This window comes from Aethina tumida, chromosome 1 (genome assembly GCF_024364675.1).
Source record: "Aethina tumida isolate Nest 87 chromosome 1, icAetTumi1.1, whole genome shotgun sequence".
NCBI lineage: Eukaryota > Metazoa > Arthropoda > Insecta > Coleoptera > Nitidulidae > Aethina > Aethina tumida.
In genome coordinates, this window is record NC_065435.1 from 16,083,862 (window position 1) to 16,107,016 (window position 23,155).

General features: G+C 27.6%; 1 protein-coding gene across 1 annotated transcript in view; it reads right to left on the minus strand.

Moving 5' to 3' along the window:
- The window catches only part of LOC109596146 (organic cation transporter protein-like), a 282,887-nt gene that overhangs the window by 13,943 nt on the left and 245,789 nt on the right, over positions 1-23,155 (minus strand). The window lies entirely within an intron of this gene.

Sequence of the window (23,155 nt, forward strand, 5' to 3'; positions counted from 1 at the left end):
GGTACATATTTTGAGCAAATGTCAAAAATATTCGGAATTTATATTGCCTTCAGTGGTGTTGCGACTCGGGCCCGCATTATTTGTCCATCGACCAAAAATAAACGTTAACGCAAAAGAATTTAATAATATTTTTATTTTTTGGCGTACGACAAGAAAAAAATTTTTGAACGCCGGGGGGTGGGGGCCGTGAACGCTTGCGCGCCTCCCCGTCTTACAGCCAGGTGGCGCGAGACTGGCGAGTCTGGTCTTGCATCCTCTGCATCTGAACTGAATTGGTCCCACCCCCGCGTTTCCCCGGCACCGAAACGCTCTGAAACGAATAACACAACCCTCACTCAATTCAGTGTTGGACTGCTCACCCTGGCGATCTGACGCGAGCCTCCGACCCTCTCCGGCACTCTCGCAAGTGAGCGCAAAGCTTTACGCGCGCGTAACACACGCGAGACCCGCTTCCGTAAAAAGTTTTCAAACTTTTTTCCGGCCCATCATTTTCAACTGGTACATTTAATTCGGGGATTTTACGTTTGTTTAAACATGTTTCAGTATCAGTATCTTGGTGATTGACTTTTATTGATGACAATGTATTTGGTGTATGGTGTTTTGTTGTTAATTAATGTTGACTGTATTTTTGGACAAATTCATGTTGGGGGTGAGACGATAATAAGGCACAGCAGGTCCAGGCTGTTGAGGGGACGCAGACACGGCGACGAGGGCCACGAGGCTCCAACCGGCAATGTCAGTTACCAAGTCCAAAAGACCACAGAAACACCAGCAGGAAACGTATCGGTAAATCTGGAGGAGGAAGTCAAGCTGGTGACCGTAAATAAGACTTCAACCGGCAAAAAGAAATTATCAGGTCTCAAGCGCGTAACAGTCGGCTCAAACTCAGGAAATAATAGCTGGCAGCACATGGATAAAAGTGTGTTATATATGGGTGAGCGTGCACTTAATCAAATAGATAATAAAAAGAAAAATAAAACCAGCCAAGGCCCGAGGAAGGATGGCCAAGACGACAACGATCAGTTCACCGAAAGTACATTTATAGATATCGACGACGAATCGTCATCAATGAGGTCTGCCTCCACGGAGATAGCTCCCAGGAGCGGTCATGTGGACATCGTAACCCGTTTTTTGCGCATTGTTGAGTCCCAGCACCTACTCGGGGAGAATTGCACAGCTGGAACGGATTTAAATCTCGGCGAAGGTGTCGTCGATCGGTATGCACAGGAAAGATTCCGCATAGAGGCCGATGTAGCAGTCAACCGTGCCAACATGTTGACTCGCTTATGGAAATATGCGGACCCGCACGTCGTCCTGTCCGAATATTTGCTGCACGCCTCGGTTTTTTCTATGGTGGAATTCGACGATGATATTTTTGCTGCGGGCAATTGCTACGACCAGTATCAGTATAAGGACTACTTGCTCTTCTGCCCTTATGCCTATCGACTACCGGAGGGCACTATTCTGGTCAAAGATTTGGCTGTGGAGTACAACTATCTGAGTAACACTTCCGAATGGTTCTACATCGCCAGGAAGAACGCCGAGAATGTCATCAAGAATTTCAATCAGTTTAGTAGAGGTATGGTTATTTTTTCTTGTATAAGATTCCATCATTTCTAAGTAATTTATTCGTTATGGAATTTAGAAATGAAGCAAAAATTTTAATTAGCTAACTTAAAGATCGCACGATCTTTCCGTCGCAACGCAAAGATGTAAAGTACGTGGATACTAATTAAAATGTAATTTCACAACAAAATAATACATTAATTCAGACTTTCATAATGTTAAATCGTGTGACAGAATACGTTTTAGAAATTAGGGATTAAACTATGTGCGTTTATAATAATTTCTAAAAGAAAATGAATTTCGGTTAACATGTTTTGACTTGCTTCCCGTCAAATTAAAAGGTTAAATTTATAAATTCCAGCTTTAGATGTGGTTAAAATAGAGAAAATTGTGCGATTTATTCATGTTATGAATTCAATTTCTGAATATTTGTTAATTTAATTTAAGTCATAGTTAATAATTATTAATAAATCAATTTTTTTTAATATCAACAATTTTTCACAAATTATTTTAAAGAAATTTTATAAAATAATGAATTTTAGATTTAGATTTAATCATTTTTTAACACTGAAACGTGTGCTGAAATATATTTCAGGAATTAGAAATTGGACTGCTTGGGTTCTCCTAATTTGGGACCAAAGTGGTTTCTAAATGAAAAGTAATTTAAGAGACATAATTACTTTTATGAAGTTAATGAAATCCTGTAAATATGTTTTGAATAATGAATAAACATCTTAACTGTATAATTCCAACTCATCCAAATAAAAAAATGTGCCTCTAAATTGGAATAATATAATTAATAGAGAAATAATATATAAAACATATTTAAAAAAAAAAACTCAAAATTTATAATACATTTTTTTAAAATTTATTAATTCTATAACGGCGCATCCGCCAAAATTTTAATTTATTACTTTAATAATAATTAACAATCAACGAGTTTTACAATGTTTAAAACTACAATAGTAAATTCAAAAAAAAAAAAAAAAATTCTAAAATATATTTCTATTTACAATGAATGTGTAAAAAAATTGAGCTTTATTAAAGTTCTCTCTAGGTCTCTCTTATACTTTTTTTCAAATTTTATTATTAACTATCTTCCATTAAGATATTTTTTTTAAAGAAATAACAAAAAATAAATAAATTTTAGATTTTTAGTTGTTCTTTAAATGTTTAATTCGTTTAATGATAAAATTTATTTCAGGAACTAGAAATTGGACTCTTCTAATTTGGGACCAAAGTGGTTTCTAAATGAAAAGTATTTTAAGAATCATAATTACTTTTATTAAAGTTAATGAAATACAATAAATATGTTTTGAATAATGACTAAAAAACATCCTAACAATATAATTTCAGCTCATCAAATTAAAACGGTTGTGCCTTTTGATTAATATAATAATTACGTATACAAAAGAAATATTTTTTATGAATTAGTTAATACTTGTCGGAAATAATCAATTGTTTCAATAAATTTTCTAATATTAAATGAAATATACAAAAAAAAAATAGTTCTTATGTTTAAACTAATGAAAATATTAATGAAATTAATAAAAATTCTATATTATTGCTAAATGCTGAGATTTCCCAAGAATTATTATTATTAATAATTTTCCAGTTAGTAATATTTCTGAAGTAATTAATTGAAATAAATTTTAGATTAGATATAAATTATTTTTGATGTTGACCCATATGATATAATACTTTTCAGGAATCAGGAATTGGTCTGCTTGCGTTTTCTTAACTTGAAAGAAAAGTGGTTTCGAAATGAGAACTAATTTAAGTCATAATTACTTTCGTGAAAGTTAATGAAATTCAGTAAATATGCTTTGAATAATTGGTAAAGAAACATTATAAATATATATAATATCAGCAAATTATACTTTTATGTTAATATAATTTATACTGAAAAGTCGTTTATATGTAGAAAAATATTTTTTATGAATATGTTGATATTTGTCAATCCATCAAGAATATTAATTAATAAATTAATTAACATTTTGTTAGATTTATTGTCAGTTAAACTAATAAATTTTAGATTAGATTTATATATTTTTAATGTTGATATAAAACATTGTTGAATTAGGAAATGGGTCTGCGTGCGTTTTTTTAATTTGGAAGAAAAGTGGTTTCTAAATGAAAACTAATTTAAGAGTCATAATTACTTTTGTGCAAGTTAATGAAGTTCAGTAAATATGCTTTGAATAATGACGAAAAAACATCTTAACTATATAATTTCAAGTCGTGCAAATAAAAAGGTTGTGACTTTAAATTGATGTAATATAATTTATATAGAAAAAATTTTTAGGTTTATATATATTGAAAATATGAATACTATTAATAAAATGCAATTAAAAAAAACTGTATGTTATTTTTATTCATTATTTGGTAACAAAATTCGTATAAAATGATATTTCATTCCAGCTTTAATTTTCTATTTTCAGTTTTAATTAAATTTTCTCTACATTAATACTCTAGTAAAGGCAGACAATAAATCAACAAAATTAATATTTTAACATATTTATATATACAAATAATGCACCCTAAAATATTATTTTATGAAGCCGTTAAACACCATTGTCTCATAAAATATATTTAAGCTATCTACAGAGAAAATACAACAAATAATAAATAATTAAAATTAATGTTACAAAAATAATTTTATAATCTAACAAAAGCCGTATTTATGGTCGAAAAATATTATGAGTTTAACAATTTTAATTTTAAATAAATTTAAATTCTTTACCCTTCCATCAAATTCCTCAAAAATCTTTATTAATGACATCTTTATATTTATAAAAAAAGTGTGAAAAAGTAAAGCAAACAAGAGGGCTCACGAAGCAATTGGAAAAATGATCACAATAATAATAACAACAGTTACAAAAGTAATAAATCAATAATTGAACTTGAACGAATTACGCGCACTGTTGTGGATCCACAAATTAAAAAAAGAAGTTATGAAAGAAATACTTCGAGTTGTATATTGTGTTTTGAGCAAACTGTAGAAATTCGTTCAATATATTGTCTTATATTTAACTTAAACTAGGAGCCAATAATTGTAAAAATAAACAAATTTAATTCATGTTAGATTCTCGAAAATTTCAGTCTTGTGTTTCATTAACGGTTGACCAGACTAATACATTCAAATTGATTGATTGGGGTACTGCTTGAATAGACAAATTAATCTTATTTTGGTAACGTCTCTAGTAGCCATATAAATTCCAAATTTTAACGAACGTCCACAATAGATGTTTCCATTTGATCCAGTTTGATTTAACATTTTAAATTGATTATATTGGGATTAATGTGCTTTTTTTAATTCGAAAGAAACGTATGTAAATTCGAAGTTGATTTGTATGTATACATTATATTTTGCTTTGACAACATTAATTCTGTTTGGTGGTTGAATATATCAGAGGCTGATGAACGTAAATTGGCCCTAAAATCAAAGGCATGTAACCTTGTTATTGTGGCGTGACGTTATGACTGTGCTTTTATCTTTTTATAAACAAGTGAATTAACATATTCTTTTAGGGGTAACGATGAGTAATTATTTTACCGATGTTCATGATTGTTTAACAATCTATTGGTAAGCATTTTTTATTTCTAAATGGAAATAATGATTGAATATGCTTTTAAAATGTGCTACTTTTTTGATTCATTATTTATTTGATTACATTTATTATATTAAACTGTATATTTTATTTGAAAGCTTTCATGACCTTCTCTTATTTCATTTAAAATAATAAAAGTGATTGCCTATAAACAGAAAAAATGTAAAAAAACAAATATTTAAAAAAGGGACAAATTTAAAAGATTTAAAATGATATAAAATATCACCTGTTTGTCCACATTTACTAAAAAAAATTCCCTATAAACAGAAATTATATATATAAAAAAACAAAAATTTGGACATTTTTAAGAAAGCTTTAACGAAAATAGGAATGCATTTAATGGTTTTTAACATTTAAAATGATATACAATATCATATCATATCTCTTATTTATTAAAAACATAAATACAAATTATATAAAAAATACAAAAATTTGACAATGAGGAACAATTTTGAACATTTTGAAGAAAATTTTTACGAAAAAGGTACGATTTAATAGTTTTTGGATTTAAAATGATATAAAATATGACATGTTCGTCTACATTTACTAAAAACGTAAAAATATTTGCCTATAAACAAAAATTATACAAAAAAAAACAAAAATTTGGAAATAGGGGACAATTTTGAACATTTTTAAAAAAACTAACGAAAAAAGGATTGAATGAAATGGTTTTTAAGATTTAAAATGATAAAATGTCTCCTATTCTTTTGTATTTATTAAAAACGTAAAAATAATTGCCTATAAATAGAAATTATATAAAAAAACAAAACAAAAAAAAAACAAAAACAAAAACATTTTTAACAAAAATTTAACGTAAAAGGAATGAATTTAATGGTTTTTAAGATTTAAAATGAATATAAAATGTCTTCTATTATTTTACATTTATTAAAAATGTAAAAATAATTCCCTATAAAACAGAAATTAAATACAAAAATTTTGGACGGACAATTTTGAACCTTTTGAAGAAAATTTTTACGAAAAAAAGGACGAATTTAACATCTACATTTATTAAAGGTGATAAGAAATTATATAAAAAAATATAAAAATTTATCAAGGAAAGAAGAAATGAATTTAATATTTTCTAAAAGTTATTTCGGATAAATCTAGAGGTGTTGTTGTCTGTGAAACATAGAGGGTGCGACTGGTAATATTTTATTTGCATATATCTTCATGGATAACAGTATTTATAAACGTGTAAGACACAAAGCACATTGAATTTTGCCCCGAAATTTCATCACGCTGTCTAGCGTCGTCTCGTGTGTTATACATCTGCTTTAAATTAAATAAAAGTTTATTTCAGTTGACTCCATAAAACCTATTCGGGGTAAATCGCATTTTTTTAATGTGCCCTAGGTACTCGAAAAATTTCAAATCGATACCATTATTCTACATGGTACAAAATTTGATTTTACCACTGCTTATTTATAGTTTAGTTGCACGCAAGGAATGTTAGCCTAAATGTTCTTTGGCAAATTGCATTTGTGCAAGAATAACACACACACAAATCTCTCCGAATACAAAATTAATTGATATACATATTAATATAACGTACAATTTATTTACATATCTGAAAATATTATCAAAATGTTGGCATAATATCAAATTTAAGCTATAATGCATTTAGACAGAAGTTGCATAAATTGAATACACGGTCTCATTTCCATTTAACAAGCTTTATGAGTAGTTAATTGTGGAATAATGGCAACAGTAAACAGATAATGCAAATAAAATTTCTACTCGAATATATTTTAATGGTTTTATTGTTTTAATTAAAATTTTAAATGCTTAATATTTATTAAACCTATTGCAACTAAACAAATATTAAATCAGTAATAATCTATACCTCCATAAAGTTAAACTTAACGTTCGAAAATTTATTAATTAAATTTGTTAACATTTTAACAATATTTAATGGCTAATGCAAATATTAATTTTTGTATGACTGTAACAGTTATGCATGTTTTGACGCACGAGATAAAATTAATAATTAAATTTAGATAGAGTTAAAATTGTTAACAAGTAATTAAACATAAAATCTATTCTTGGCTCGGAACGTTTGTATTTTGTGTTATTTTAAAATTTAATTAAATTTCTTCTCTTGATATTTGATTCAAGTTTGAGTTGGTTTAATTTTAAACTGAAAAAAAATTCACAACTCTAAAAATATTAAATCACATAGTTTTATATTGCTGTGGGCGAAATAAACTAATGTATTAAAAATTTAAATACCAGAATATGCAAATAAAATTAAAACAAAATAAATACGTGCAATAATTAACCAAATATTAAAAAAAAAAATAATTTTTATAACTTATGAATGCTAATTTCTGTTAATTAAAGTTTTAAATAAAAAACAATTACAATTTATAACTTTTATAAGGCATAAAGTGACGAATTTTATTTTTATTAAAATTAATAATTAATTGTAAATTAATGGTGAATAGATAATTAAAAATCTGAAACTAATTAAACTATAAATTACCCTGGGTTAATACTAGTAAAAGTTTTAATCTGTTTAATAGAAAACTAAAAAAACCAAACAAATTTTAAAACAGAACGAACAGAAAATTACAACTGACCAGTTGACTTTTTAATAAAATTATTTCATTTTTTACAATTGAACGATAGTTAATATAAAATTTATTCATACATATTTTAGAAATGTTGAATTCAGTGTTAAAAAATAAAAATTTTATATAATAGATACAATAAATTTTTAAAAATTAATTTAAATTTTAAAATTAAACTAAACAATAGTTATTGTATATTGAATTAATTAAAACTTTAAAAGCTTAAAATAATATACATTAATTTTGTACTACCTATAAGAATAAACCATTTAAGATTACTTTAAACAATCGAGAATTTTGTGATCATTTATTTAGTTATTAAGCGTAAATTAACAGTAATGTACTGTTAGATTAAATAATAATTTGTAATAATATTGAAACGGTTGTTTCAGAAGAGGGATTTAAATAATATACAATAAAATTTTAATTAACAAATTACAAAAATATAAAATATTGTTTTAAATTTTATAAAATACACAATTTAATACATCAATATTGAAGTTTCAATATGAGAGAATAAAACTCCAGTAAAAATTACAATGCTTTATGGAAGTGAAGTTGAGGAACATATACAAATCACAACTCAATGGTTTTATATATTGAAAAAAATCAAATATTTCAGGAAATTCATTAATTCTACTGCTACACCGCAAATTCAGTGTTTTGACACAAAAAAGTTCCCTTAATAAATGTAGGCTGCTCCAACTGTGCCTTTAAATTTGGAACAAGTTTCGTATTCGAATGGGGATGAGGGATGGTTGAAATTACTTCTGACCAAAATTATTTAAAAAAAATTGCATGTCGTTTCTTTAAATTTTGTTTTAAAAAGTATATTATAATTGGATAATTAATTTTATTAATGAAATGATATAAAATTTAATTTTTAATTAAATTAATATTTGAATTATAAATGATTTTTAATAAAACAACAAATCTGTTGCTCTTTCATGAATACTTTTATGTTCTAAATATAATACAATATTGAATGAAGTAGATTCTAATGAACTGTTACATTATTTCTATTTATAGTCTAGACCATTTTCATTATGTGCCTTAAAGTAGTTATAATAATTCTATTTTCAGCTTTATATTAATTGAAAAAAAAAGAAAAGAATTAATTAAAAGTTTTGTTTGTATTATTTATTAAAGATGTACAGGGTGTCCCAAAATTATTAAAATTTTATTTTGATAACTTTATACGTATTAAAAATCAATTTTTTCATTGTTTATTTAAATAATAATGGACACAAAAACAATTTAAATAAGTGTGTGTTACATGAGAAGTATTATATTATTGAAATCGATTTGTTATATCGTGATACAGCACAAGGATATTTATTTAAAAATTTACACCATAAACTTCAAGAAAAAAACACTTGTCAAAAGTTAAAATTGAACTTCTAAAATAAATTACAGAAACTTGCGACAGGTATTATGGGCATAAAAAAATAAAATATCGATTGCCTGATAATTACGCGTAAAATATATTTATATAAACCTTAGAATTTAGTAGATAAGTAAGACTAATTTATGAACATGTAACCTTAAAAGTATTTTTTTTATTTTAACCGAATCCATAAAAAATTTAATCTTATAATTTAAAATGCTATTTTCTTAATTGCATTCCTAATTGAATAATCATCTTAAGGTGGATATTCTTGGATCTATTTTTAGATTTAAGTTTACAATCTGAATTTTAGTCTTGAGGGAAGTCTAAAAAAATGAATCAATGTATTGAGGATACTAATAAATAATGTTTGACTAAGTTAAGTTAGGATTGGCTAAGCCAGTTCAGTTGTAGGAACATAAAAAAGTTATAATAGAGCACATTTCATTCGGGGAGTATCAAATAAATGAAACACATAACTTTCCTTACATGTAGGATGAAAATCCAGTTCTTTACATGATCTTGTAAATAATTTGACATACGCTGAAGATTTATGTTCGAAAAAAATATGATATATTTGAAAATTTATTGAGAAATAACGGGGCAAGTGCACGTGGAAAAACAACTTATGACCGATTATGTTCAGCGGTTTTAATAATCCTGTCACAGATAACCGCAATAAAATTAAAGGATTTACCGTTGTCGCAAAAAAAAGTGTAATGCACAACTCGTGTGAAAAGCTTGTAAGTCATAATCTCTTGGCAAATAACACCGTACTTTACGGTTACCGTAAATTTTCGAAACGAAGTTATCATGGAAAATAATTGAATGTGCATCTATTTGTTTTGTTCATACATAAAAAATGTGAAAAATGTGGCATCTTAAACTGGCTGTGGAATAAATTATCGGGCGATAATTCGGTTGCACGAAATTTCCGACCTCCCCGATAAAAATGGGGCGAACAATTTTATTTATTTGGCGTCCCCATGAATTGCAGGTATTTTTGAATATGAACTTCTTGACATTTTTTTTTTATTTCTTTATGCACCTAAATGCACCTTGGGATTAATCTCATGAATAGTCGATTTCCTCATGGGGTCCCTTATATCATTCCACCTCTACTTGGCTGAATTTGGGAGCATTTTGTTTATGGTGTCCCACGTGTGTGCAATCAGTGATAAATCAGGAGATCTTGCTGGCCTTGGCAGTACATTTGGATATAGGAAATAGTTCAAAGTAATTCTCGTAATATGAGGTCGGACGCTATCCTGCTAGAAAACTGGAATTTGAAGGGTTGTAAGGAAGGATTCATAATTTCCAAAACGTATGAAGATTTTAGAGTACCCTACAAAAAATAATTAAAATAAATTATTATTATATTATTAATTTTTGCACCATGTATCTCAGAAAATGTCCTTTTGTACTAAGGTAAGATAAGGCAACTTGGAAAATGGGTGGCAGACACCCCGTATAACAGATTACTTTTATTAAGTTAAGTTATATAATTTTTCTCCAAAGTAATTATACACGCAAGGTTTTAATGACAAATATCATTTTATTAATAAAATTGGATTAACGTTAGTTGTAGTTCTATCAAGAGATTTTATGCAAATTAATTAATTCTATGTGGGTCAAAGTTTCCTATTTGCGGAAGACTATACATTCAACCAGTTGTGCTGTCAAGCTGCAATGCAATTAAGGAGTCTATGTGCTACGTTTCAGTTTTATGGTCTCCATGTAACTGATGAAGATCATACTGTTATGCTGTTACTGTCATAATATTTAAATGCTATTATAATTTGACAAGAGACCATTTGTCACCTTCATTGCCATAACGTATTGTATTGTAACGCCAACAAAGGGGTCTCTCGCTTCTTGTTGACCATTAAAGCAAAACAATCAAACTTAATAATCACAAATATTTTATTGCAAAGACAATGTATCAACCAATGAATTTAAGGAAACAGTTCGATGCTTTTCAAGTGTCAGTGAAGTCTGTAAGTTTATCGAGCCGGAAGCGAGTCTATCACAAAAATTTTCGCAAAGGTATTAACGACCAAGATTAAAATCACTTCCGGTTCGCCGGTTATTTGACTGAATCGGATGTGACTTAGTCGTGAAATGCGTTGTTTGAGAATTAATTATTTCTTAATTAAGCGTAACACCCTGAACTTTCAGCTAAGAATTAACTTTCTAATGATTTTTGTGTTTTGTTTTATTGAGAGGTCAAATTTTAACCTAACTTTTAGAATAGGAGGAACATTTTTTAACTTATAACAGTATATATTTTAAAGCTAATTGACATACTAATTAATTTCCTTAATGTATTTATTATTTATTTACTTTAAAATGTATCTGAGAGCAACGAATAAATAGAAGTACAAATAAAATTATTTCTAATTGGGCTTAGCAGACTAAACTCAACTGAAAATTTAACTCATACTATTTTTTGTTATGTATTATTGAGACGTAAAATTTTACCCTAATAATTAGAAAATTTGTTGCCGGAAATATTTTTTAACTTACATAAATCTGTATTTTAATTAATTTACGTTTTTCTCTTGATTATTTTGTTATGAATTTACAGTTAAGAAGATTGGCCTGCTAATTAACATCCTTGATAAGTTTATTACTTACTAAAAGTAACATTTAGCACCAATATAAAAGTTTATAAGTCCATCAATGTATTAATTAAAAGAAGAGGTATAAGAACGTTTTTACAAACAAAAATTTGATATAATATAGAGCAGAATCTGAATGATATTATTTATATGTAACATATTTTCGACAACTCTATTTTACAGAAAAGTGAACATAGCCATGAGTTTTTCAGATTTCATAATTGCTTCAAACTCATGAGTTGCTTTTCTTTGATGAATTTTTGAGCAATTTACTGGGTAAAAGGGACACCCTCTCAACATCCTTCATTTATTTACTCCCCCGTTACATTTCGAAACGGTCTCAAAACAAATTGTTCCCTTAATTCCTAATAACTCGTTGACAATTTTCAAATTGGAAATCCTCACGTACCGCATTAACCCCCACCCCCCTGAAGTACCGAAAGCAAACAATATAATAATATGCATAATCCAACGCAGTCCACATCAAATTAGACACGTGCATAAATTTCAACTAACACTCGATTTATTACGCATTAGTCCCAGTTAAATCTGTTTAGGTCATTATGAAATTTCGCCAAACACATAGCAGAATGGAACGCATGTAAATTTTATAGTTCTCCAGGTGAGACGTATTTAGCTTCATTTATGTTAACAACTGCTGTTGAACACTCTGCTTATAGATTATTACCGTTCTGTTCCTCTTTACGCTTTCCGCCCTAAAAACTAATTATTTTTGCAAAAGTTCCGAATTGTTATTGTGCATCATTTACTGTCACACTTGCTTGGATTGTTTAATTTTATTTTTGGGTAAATAATAAATGTAAGCACAACGTAATTTTGTGAAAAAAAAGTCAACCCACTAATTTGATTTACCTCTTTAATTATATTATTTTAAGGTCCCGTTTTAGTAGTACGGGTGGATTGATTTATTTAAAATAGAATTAAAAAACAGAAGGTTACGCGCAGAACTAACAATTCAACAAGGATATTCGGCGTCCCTTCTTTTATTTCAATTAGAAATGGAAATTGCGGGATTTAGATGAGAGGCCTGAATTTAATCTAAATTTATCACAAAAATTATTTGATTTTTTTTTATTAATGATTTTTTTGTTTATTAATTTATATTCAAATTAGGATTGATTTTATTTTCAATAACGCAGATGTTACACAAAGGTGTACAGGGTGATTTATCCAACTGCTGCATCAGATATTTTCCATTTTGCTTAAATATTTTTAAACCAGTAGTTTTGGTTCATGATTTATTGAATTCACTTTTGTATTACATTACAGTGTAACCTAACAAAAGCTTTTATGAATCAGTTATGTGAATCACCCTGAGTATCACAATGAATTAATGTAAAAGTCTAATGATTTTATCATAAAACTAAATAGTTGAAAATGTGATAAATTAAAATCAGGGACGTGTACGATTATGCAGAAACAGAAGGTTTCGAAGGCAATATTTGTGGCATAAAAGTTTTCTAGCCGTTGTTAAATGTAGATAAGAATTTACACTTCCTTGAAGCTATGTGTATAATCAAACCCAAATCCTCGAATAAAATGTGGGGGATCATTCGAAACCAATTGTACTTTAAAGCAGTGTTTTTTTTTCTAACCGAATCGCGTTTTCCACCGCGGCAATGGTTACGGATTAATGATTTTTATCAGGAAACGTCGAGTAGAACCACTAGATTCAAGATAAACAGTCAGACATAAATATTTTTCTGGAACATTGGCATTCTGATAAATCAATCAGTGACTTGTACCATGACAGGAAATGTAAGAAATAACTAAAATAAATTAAGAAAACTTACTTTATGAAACAGTTGTTTCTCTGACTTTTCTGAAGGTTCGTATAAAACTTCGGCACCGTACCTTTCACCTAATAACGTAAATCTTTCGCTAAATAACAATTATCACGTTTTTTTCTCTTGTTTTGGAGAGTTTCAATGCAACGTTCCATAAATTGAGGGGGATTTATGAAGTTTCTGACAAATTTATAACTCAACATAAAATCTATAAAATATGTATCTTTAAATTATTTTTAAAATATTTAAATCTTAAATATAGATTTTTATACAGGGTGTTCCCGAAAGATCTCTATAGAATTTTATCACCAACTTACGACGTGAAAATGGAACAATTTGCCCTATAAAACCTTAGTACAAAAGTTTATTGTTACGTAAATACAGGGCGTCAAAATAAATAATTTTTTTATTTACAGATTTTTACAGATCATATTAGATATCACACTTTATATATATATATTTTTTGAAAGTTTAATTTTAATAACTTAATAAACTTAAATAAAATTAGAAAATAATTTGGTTATGAATTTTATGAGCTCTATTTTTCTTCTAACTAAAAACACTCTTGTTAGTTTCATAATTTATTTTTTTACTTATAAATTTAAAATGGTGCATTTATTACAAACAGTGTTTTCAACTGATAATGTCACTCATCATTATTGTGAATTAAATTATAATTACACTTTAATTGAATTATATTATTTAATTGACCTGTTAAATTCGAATATGAACATTGAATTGACATTTTATTCGTTTGTAATCTCCCAAAACGCTGAAACTTAAAAATAAAAAATGATGTATGACTTTGTCGAAATCATAACTAATTATCATTAAATCTATAAAATAAAATAAATTATGTTTATAATAGTTAGCCCATCAATTAATGTTACATTTATTAAATTATCTTTTGACCATTTATTGTTAATTATTTAAAATTTAAAATAATGTACTTAAATAGATAAATTCTGAAACAATTCAACAGGGAATGAAGAGGCCAAAACATTGACAAATATTGCATATTATATGATTTTAAAATAAAAACATATTTTGTTAATTTCGACAACTTTAACGTTGTTGTTGTTATTGATTTGATACTTTAATTATGTACTAGAGTAAATAATTTGTGGCGTATAATGTGAATAGAATTAAATTTATCCAGTTAATTTAATCCTTATTCATAACAGTTAAATCACATAGTAACTCAGTTTTACCAAGTTTTCCACATTCCCTATCATACATAATCTAAATTTTCCTGTGCAACTCCGCAGGAATGCGGCACAGGATTATGAGTTTAATAAATTTGTCAACGTTTGGAAATGAACGTGACTTAAGTCTTTTGTAAATGAAAGATTTACCCTGATACTAAACATTTTTGTTTCTAATTCGGAAACAAGGTGAAATGGATACATTTAAATTAAAATATGTCTTACATTATTCTCGGGCTTTGTTTTACTTAAGACCTTGTAATTTCCCCTTTGGACATTAACTAATGAATATATTCTCTTGTAATACGAGGTTCTAATTTACATATTGTTTTAAAACTAGTCAGCACTCTTTCTTATTTTTCTTTTTTTCCGTTCATTTTATAACTTTCAAGGAACAAAAGCGTTTTGTTATTCAATTGTTTTGTTGTTTCACTGTTTTATCTAAGAATAGTTATTCCTACAAGGGAATTATTTATTGCCCTACTAATTTATGACGTCACAAACTTTAATGAGGTTATACTAATTTATCTGTGATGTACAGGGTGTCTCAGACAGATTGATTTTGGCTTAATTTACAACATATATTAAATAATTTTTTCTTATTTTTCTTTTTTCTGTTAATTTTATAACTTTCAAGGAACAAAAGCGTTTTGTTATTCAATTGTTTTGTTGTTTCATTGTTTTATCTAAGAGTTATTCTTACAAGAGAATTATTTATTGCCCTACTAATTTAGGACGTCACACTCTTTGATGATTTCAGTCGAGTTTATCAAAGCCGTAACATGTATGTTATTTAAGCTGCTTTGGTAAATTTACTTAAGCATTGTGTGAGGTTAGTGTATAATTAATTTATTCGAGTTTTAGTGGGAAATAAAACTGAAATCTTAACCACTGTTAACAAGTAACCGTAAGAAAAAGATGGTTCGGCAACTTTTTCGTCAAATAAAACTCGCTGAAAAATTGTTATAATAAGCCACAATGAATGACGCTTAACAAAAGAGTAGTAGACACGTATTCCAGATAAAACGTTTTGTACAAAATGCAACGAAAAACATTTTTCTTCATATTTTATTAGCGAAAGAATTGCAGTTCTGGTAATTTCTATGTAAATTTACAGAATTTAAGACGCGATTTAACATTGTTATCTAATATTTTAGCATTTCATATGAAAGATTTAGTTTTCCGTGGACTAGTATAGCTCGTAAAGTTTCAAATTTTAGAGGGAATAATAAAAAAGTAAACCAAACTACTCATTTCGTAGTTTATCGCCAATGATTTTTATGGTTAGCTCATGTTTATACTTTTGAAATTCGTTGCTGCCAAATGTATTCATGTCAAAATCGATTAGTTCATTTTATGACAATGTACGTAAAATTAAGAAATAAAACAGTACAGTTGTAGCAGTGAGCCAATTAATTTACATTGACAGGTTAATTTTTATTCAAATAAAAATTTTATTAGAAAAATATTGATAATCATGCTTGTCGGTTTTACTAGTTGAAATACAATATATTTTTATAATTTAACATTAAAATTAAAGAACTCATATCCATAGAGTCTACAGGGTGACATTTTTAAAAGGATTAAGGAAAAATGTACTGATTTGAAATTTTTATTACAGTTGTAATTTGAATTGAACAACTTTTGTAATTTATTCTGAACAAAATTGAATTTCCGGTTTCACCAGGAGTGACATTAACTTTGTTATTTTCATTAACACCTTGTATATTTTTAGATTTCTAAATTCTACATGTAATTGCAAATAAAATGGCTATACCAAGTCATATCCTTAACCCATTAGTTTTAGAGTTATTAATTATTTTTTTAAATTTTGACATACATATTAAAACATCAATAACATTGTTATTTTCACGAAACATCATGTATGTTTTAGCATAATTAAATTGAATTTTAAAAAACCTTTCACTTAGTATAAGCATTCTCCTTACATAATATGAATATTCCTCTCTAACCGGAAATGACATTAACTTTGTTTAAATATTATTGCATTTTCCAATTTTACGTAAAATTCTGGACATATTGCATTTTGAATCGTTCTAACTTCATTTGTCTTTGACGTCTTTTTTGACACTGTCTACAACGAAAAACCTGGGCCAGTTGTTGAGACCATGTGAAATATTCCTTTCACCTGTTGCTTCAAAGAGGGACCAACCTCACATGATTATTGTCTCTTGTAGTTCTTTTGTTTTTTTTATGGAATTATGATAATTTGGTTTGAAAGTTTTAAGACTAGGTCTCATTTTTGCGATACGAAATTGTCTGGGGGATTCTTAGGAAACAATAAAAAGCCTTCTCATTTTACTCAGTGCTTTTCCTTGTTGCTTAAATTTTTTTGTATTGTATTTTTGCATCCTTTATCCAAACTACTTGAGTATTTATAGTGAGTTTCAAAACGCTGTGTGTGTTTAGTGTATGTTATTAGTTTACTTTTATAATTTGGGGGAATATTGTGGTCTAGTATTTGCGATGCCACTCTGTCAATGGGTTATATCTGATTTGCTGTGTAAAGAATTTGTTATTAATTTCTCGAATGTAGACTTGCCAACAGTAGATTCTTGTGCAGATGACAAATTGAAGCTCGATAATCAGTGCCTTTGACGTGGTTTATAATTTTGTTTTGTAGTCTTTGTAGCGTGGAGAAGTTTGTGCAACAGATACTTTGAGTGAACTAGTCATCCATAGGATATAATTTGAAGTAGAAAATATTTTTATATTAAACTTTTTCATAAATACTCCCAAAACAGATGATAATATTTTTTTTAATTGTTTTAAAAAGATATTATTTTCAACTTTCCATTTGTAGAAATGTAGGGCTAATTTATGAAAACTATGTTTGGGTTGATGCAGTGACAACTGCAAGTTTTGTGTCTGGAGTTAAAGTGGCTGATAGCTGCGACCTTGTTCCAGATACCGAACAAATTGTGAAGTTGTCATAAGAGTATTGGTGGGTTGTCTACGTTGGTGACATATATGTTGTTGTACAATTTGAGAAGTGAAGAAGTATTCTTCCAATGAGTATTGTATTTTTTTTTAATTATGGTGTTGTCCTGAAATTTTTATCGATTTGCCTAGTATCCAAATTGTGTGATGTAAATATTAATATTTAATTTATCAGTCTTCATTAAAGTTAGAAAAAGATTGCATCTTAATTTTAATCATTTTGTAGTTCCAAATTATAAGGTTAAGTGATCTATGAGAGTTAGATGTCATATTAAAGTCATAAAAATTTTCTCACTGCTTTTAGTAGTCCCAAATCATCGTTCAACTGAGAGTAGTTATTTGACTTCGTTTCGGTTCTACTTTTATTGCTTACATAGGAAATTCATCCATGTTGTTTGGCCCTTTTGTTTCTAGTGTTTTCTGTTTGTCTTTTCTTGTTTGTATTAGTTGTTCATTTCCTTTATTTCTTAACCATCTGTTGATTTTTCGTTTTGGTGTTAATATGAATTTAATATATCTCATATTTTGTTTGACTTTTTGGAGAGGTTCTATTTTGAATATACATCATAGTGTTCAGAGTTGATCAGATGGTTGTTTGTACTATTGGTATCTTTCTTATGTGTTTGTCTAGGATGTTTCTCTGTAATTACAGTTTGACATAAATCTACTTATAACTGTTAAGTTATATGGCCATTTCACTTAATCCAATCATTTTCCTTTTTTTCTTAATTTTTCGATTGAAATTTGAAATACTGTATTTGTAGTTCTGAAATTTTAGACTGTTCTCAATAATAGATTCTCAGCCTTCCTTTATTATTGAAGTCATATCTATAGCCTCTAAAATTTTTGCAATCATTATTAATTCCTGTATGTCTAGGGATTCACATCGAAGTATCTTTTTTGTTGTTATTTAGGAGGGTTAACAATTCTTGGATCACCGTTATATGTGGGTCAAACGTAAATTTATTTTTCATGGCTTGAATGGACCTGAATGAGACTAAGTTGGAATTTTTATGATTCTCAGTCTCTCTCGAAGTGCCATATGGCAAGGCATATAACTTTGCAGTAAATATACCGCCTGGTAAATACCAAAAATGTGATTTTTCCTGCCAACACCTCGCGGTGTGTTTCATCCATCTTGTATATTGCTATTAAATAGTTGAGGGGTAAAATTCTGAATAATGTTATAAAATTCTTGTCTTTATATTATATAAAATATTTTATTAAAGTTTCTGTATGCATAATATTAAAAACAAGAGTAGAATATTTTAAATTTCATGTAGTATTAAAGAGAATTTAATTAAAATTTTATTTCAAAATAATTTTGAAGAAATTACAAAATTTACAAAAAAAAGAACACCAAATAATAAAAAGTTGTTGAACTAATGGACGTCTTGCAATTAGGCTAGTAAGTAATAACATATAATCTTCAAATATTCTAAAAGCATCGTATATTATATTTAATATTTGGCTATTACGCTCCTGTATTTTGTCCCTGGGTTGACCACTTTTGTTTCTCTTGTTCGGGATAAGTACTATAACCACTCATAATTGTATTAACAGGCACATTTTCGTGAAACCCTTACCTTTCCTGCATATTTTCTCTGTCATATTAAACTTAATTAATAACTACTGTTTATGCGGACTTTTTCAGTTTTTTTACCTTAGGCAAGAATAATAATAGAGTGAAAAACAAGAAACATCTGATAATTATTATATCCATTAAAAAAGATATGAGTGAATGTTAATAAAAATGTTTGTATATATACACATAAAGACTTAACCTTCGTTCCTGCAAACATTTAAACCTTAAGTAAACTATTACATAACATGGATGGACATGGATGTAACTGTTCCACTTTGGAAAACTGGCTGAAAGTTACTAATTCTCATGTAAACCTCACATACAGTAATGAAGATAGTAAAATGCCACGCTTCTTTAAATAAGTTGTTAAACTCCATTGCATAATCCAGTGCTGGCTTAATATACATATTCACGGTCCATGGCCATTGCATTGTTTTACTGTTCTTAAATTCTGGAGTCTCAAATTTTAGTGGCTCAAAATTATCTAGTGATTCAATGCATTTAATTAATTAACTGATACTCGGTGAAGAGAAGAGATTTTATTGAGTTTTGTTTTACAAAACTATTTAATTTATTGATCAGAATACATTTTTTAAATTAATAATAAGTTGGAGCACCATAATGATTCTGACTGGCCTTGGCATTTATCTAATGAGGTGGTCAATTTTGTTCTGACGTACTTCATTCCATGCCACCTCTACTTGACCCTGAAGTTTCTTGGAGACACTCCAAAGTAACCATCCCTATATAAAGTGGGGTATTTTCTTCTTGGAAAATTGAATTTTGAAGGTAAGGTAGCAAATGAAGTTTTCCACAATTTCCACCACAAACAACCTCCATCATTGTTGGTCCTCATCACATTCAATTAATTAAAACGTAAATATTTTTTTGTGTTTCAAAATAAAAGGGTCCCACCTTCGTAATTCGTAAAGTTATTGGGAATTCCCATAGACATAACAAAGTTTCACCGCATTTAATCCCGTGTCGGCTCAATATTTAATTTCCCGGAAAATTGCATAGTAACGCAATCATAACTAGTTGTTATGAATAAAGTGGTCAGTTCGATGTTACGCTAATAGACAGGGACTTAACCACAGGTCATTAGAAAATACCTGGATGCACGTATAGCCTATTTCACAGTCCGTTTTCTACGCTGATATGTAGGAGCGTTATTAAAATTAAGGGTTGGATGTTTTGCATACCTATAAATAGGAGGTTACATGCTTCATTTCTGCAATTTCACTCCTATTAACTACATATATTGAATTAATTAAATTCATTTGGTGTTTGATTTTTAATTTCTCTATTTTCCATCACCTAAAGTTAATTAAAATACCTAAAATTTTTTACAGCCTCATTTATGCTCTCAAATATCCATTTAGCAACTGTAAGTGAAACTGTAAATATTTATATTCAGTGTAAAAGTGAATGAGTATTTAAATTATCTATCTATTAATAAATAATTTTTTAAATAATTTAAAATGTACATAATATTAATATAAAATAATATATAATGTAATAATAATAATATATAATAATAATTTAAAATGTATATAAATTCAAGTATCTGTTTTAAAAAGTGTATTTGTTTCACACAATAATGTTTGTTAAAAATAATAGCGATTATAAAACATTTATAAACTCAAATATTTATTTACCAACTTTAAATATTTATGTTTATCGTAAAAGTGAATGAGTACTTAAATTATCTATAATTATAATAATATAAAATAATATTTAATATAATAATAATAATATATAATAATAATTTAAAATGTACATAAATTCAAGTATCTGATTTACAAAGTGTATTTGTTTCACACAACAAGGTTTGTTAAAAATAATATCGTTTATAAAACATCTATAAACTCAAATATTCATTTACAAACTGTAAGTGGAAATTTATGTTCATTGTAAAAATGAATGAGTACTATTTATCTATCTATCTATTAATAAATAAATAATTAAAATGTACATATTTAAAAATGGTTTTAAACATTTTAAAATTCTTATGAAAGTTTTAAAGATTACTTTAAAACTATAAAATAAAAAAATACCTAAATCGAGTGTTGAAATTTAAGAAATATTATTTGCCTAAAAAACAATAATTTTAATTTAATTAGGTACATTGTAAAATCAGAGTTTATAATATATTTTCTAAACGATCTCTTTACCCAGATAAAGTTTAAATTAAATTTTAATTTTATGACAGCGAAAAGTGGGAAAACGTTTGCAGTTTTCATTAGTACAATTAACTTTAGAAAATCCATTTCCCAAAGGGAGTATTGTGATTGTTTATTTAATAATTAACCTAGTGAATATTTTATAATATACCTTGGAAATATTATTTAATAATATCCTTTAAAATTAAACGAGTGCAGCGTCTGCATAAGGAATTTCTTTATCTTCACACTCTCCTCTGTTATTATATTATTAAACTTTTAAATGAATGCATATTTCCTTTAAAATTTCCCATTAAATATTTAAATTTTCAATTTTAAAGGACTTTTATTTATTTAAGAAAAATTTAAAGCTATTTTACCCCGTTTTAATTGTTGTTTATTACTTTAATTGGTGGATTGGTTAGTTGAAATGGGAAACAGAGTTGAAATAGGTAACTTTCAATTGACATTACTAGAGCAATCAAGAGGCTTATAATGAAGCCTGTAATTTAATTATCGTTCTGTTTACTTTAAGGTGATGGACATATAAATTAATTTGGTTTTGGTGGTTTGCATAAAAAGGAATCACACATTCGTATGCATAGTAACATGTAATTGGAAAACGATCGATCTAAAACAAACTTGGTTAGTGCAATTAATATAAAGTTAAATTAATTTATATGATCACATTTAAATAAATGTTGATGGTGTCGTTACGAATGTATGAAATCCTATTTGTTGGGTAATAAAAAAGTTTTTCGAACTTGTTAAGCTTTGCGCCATTAAGAGATCACGAAGTTTATTGCTTGTTGGTTAGAAAAAGATTCTATTACATTTTGTCTATTACAGAGGTCATTCTTATTTATTACTCTAAGGAACGTGTTATTGCTTACAATATTACTGTTATATTTACCATTATATAACTATAAAGAATTTTAGTTTCATTTGGCACGACATGTAATAACTTAAGATTTATCGGGGACAGTCAATATTTTATATAATTGTTTTTAGATGAACAAACACGGTGACTTATACAATAATTAACAGCCCAGTAACAAAGTATTATTTACTGAATTAAAAACGTAATTACGGTTATTGAGGAAAGGAGTTAATTACTATGTTAATCCAGTTACTTTATCTTACATACAACAGATAATAACAGGTTTTACAATCTTTGCTTTAATTTAATACTTCCGGTTCAAACTTACAAGTAAATCACGTAGAAAGATGTTTGCTCTGTAAGTGTGAAAATTATATTGTAATTATATTATAATTAAGTATTAGTTTACGACATTCTGCTTTAAAGATAACACAGGTGGAGAACAGCCATTATATTTCGTCTAGCAGATCTAGTATAATAAATGTTAATTAAAATAGAGAAGTATAGTTTATTGACCATTTTACTAATTTACTGCACAAATAAAAGAATAGTACGTATTCCACTTTAATTGCATAGCAGTTATTATGCTTTTGGAATTCACCTAGTATTGAAATGGCCAACGGAAAAGGAACTTTTGGAATGCGTGCCTCATTTCTACCTTAATCTGTAAACAAAGGATCTATTCATTTCTTTATTAGATTTACTAGTCCAAAAGAACAATACATTCCATTTATTAAATCACTAATTCTGGGCTTATATATAAAACAATATTTTCTATTTAATTGTCTTGTGCATATTT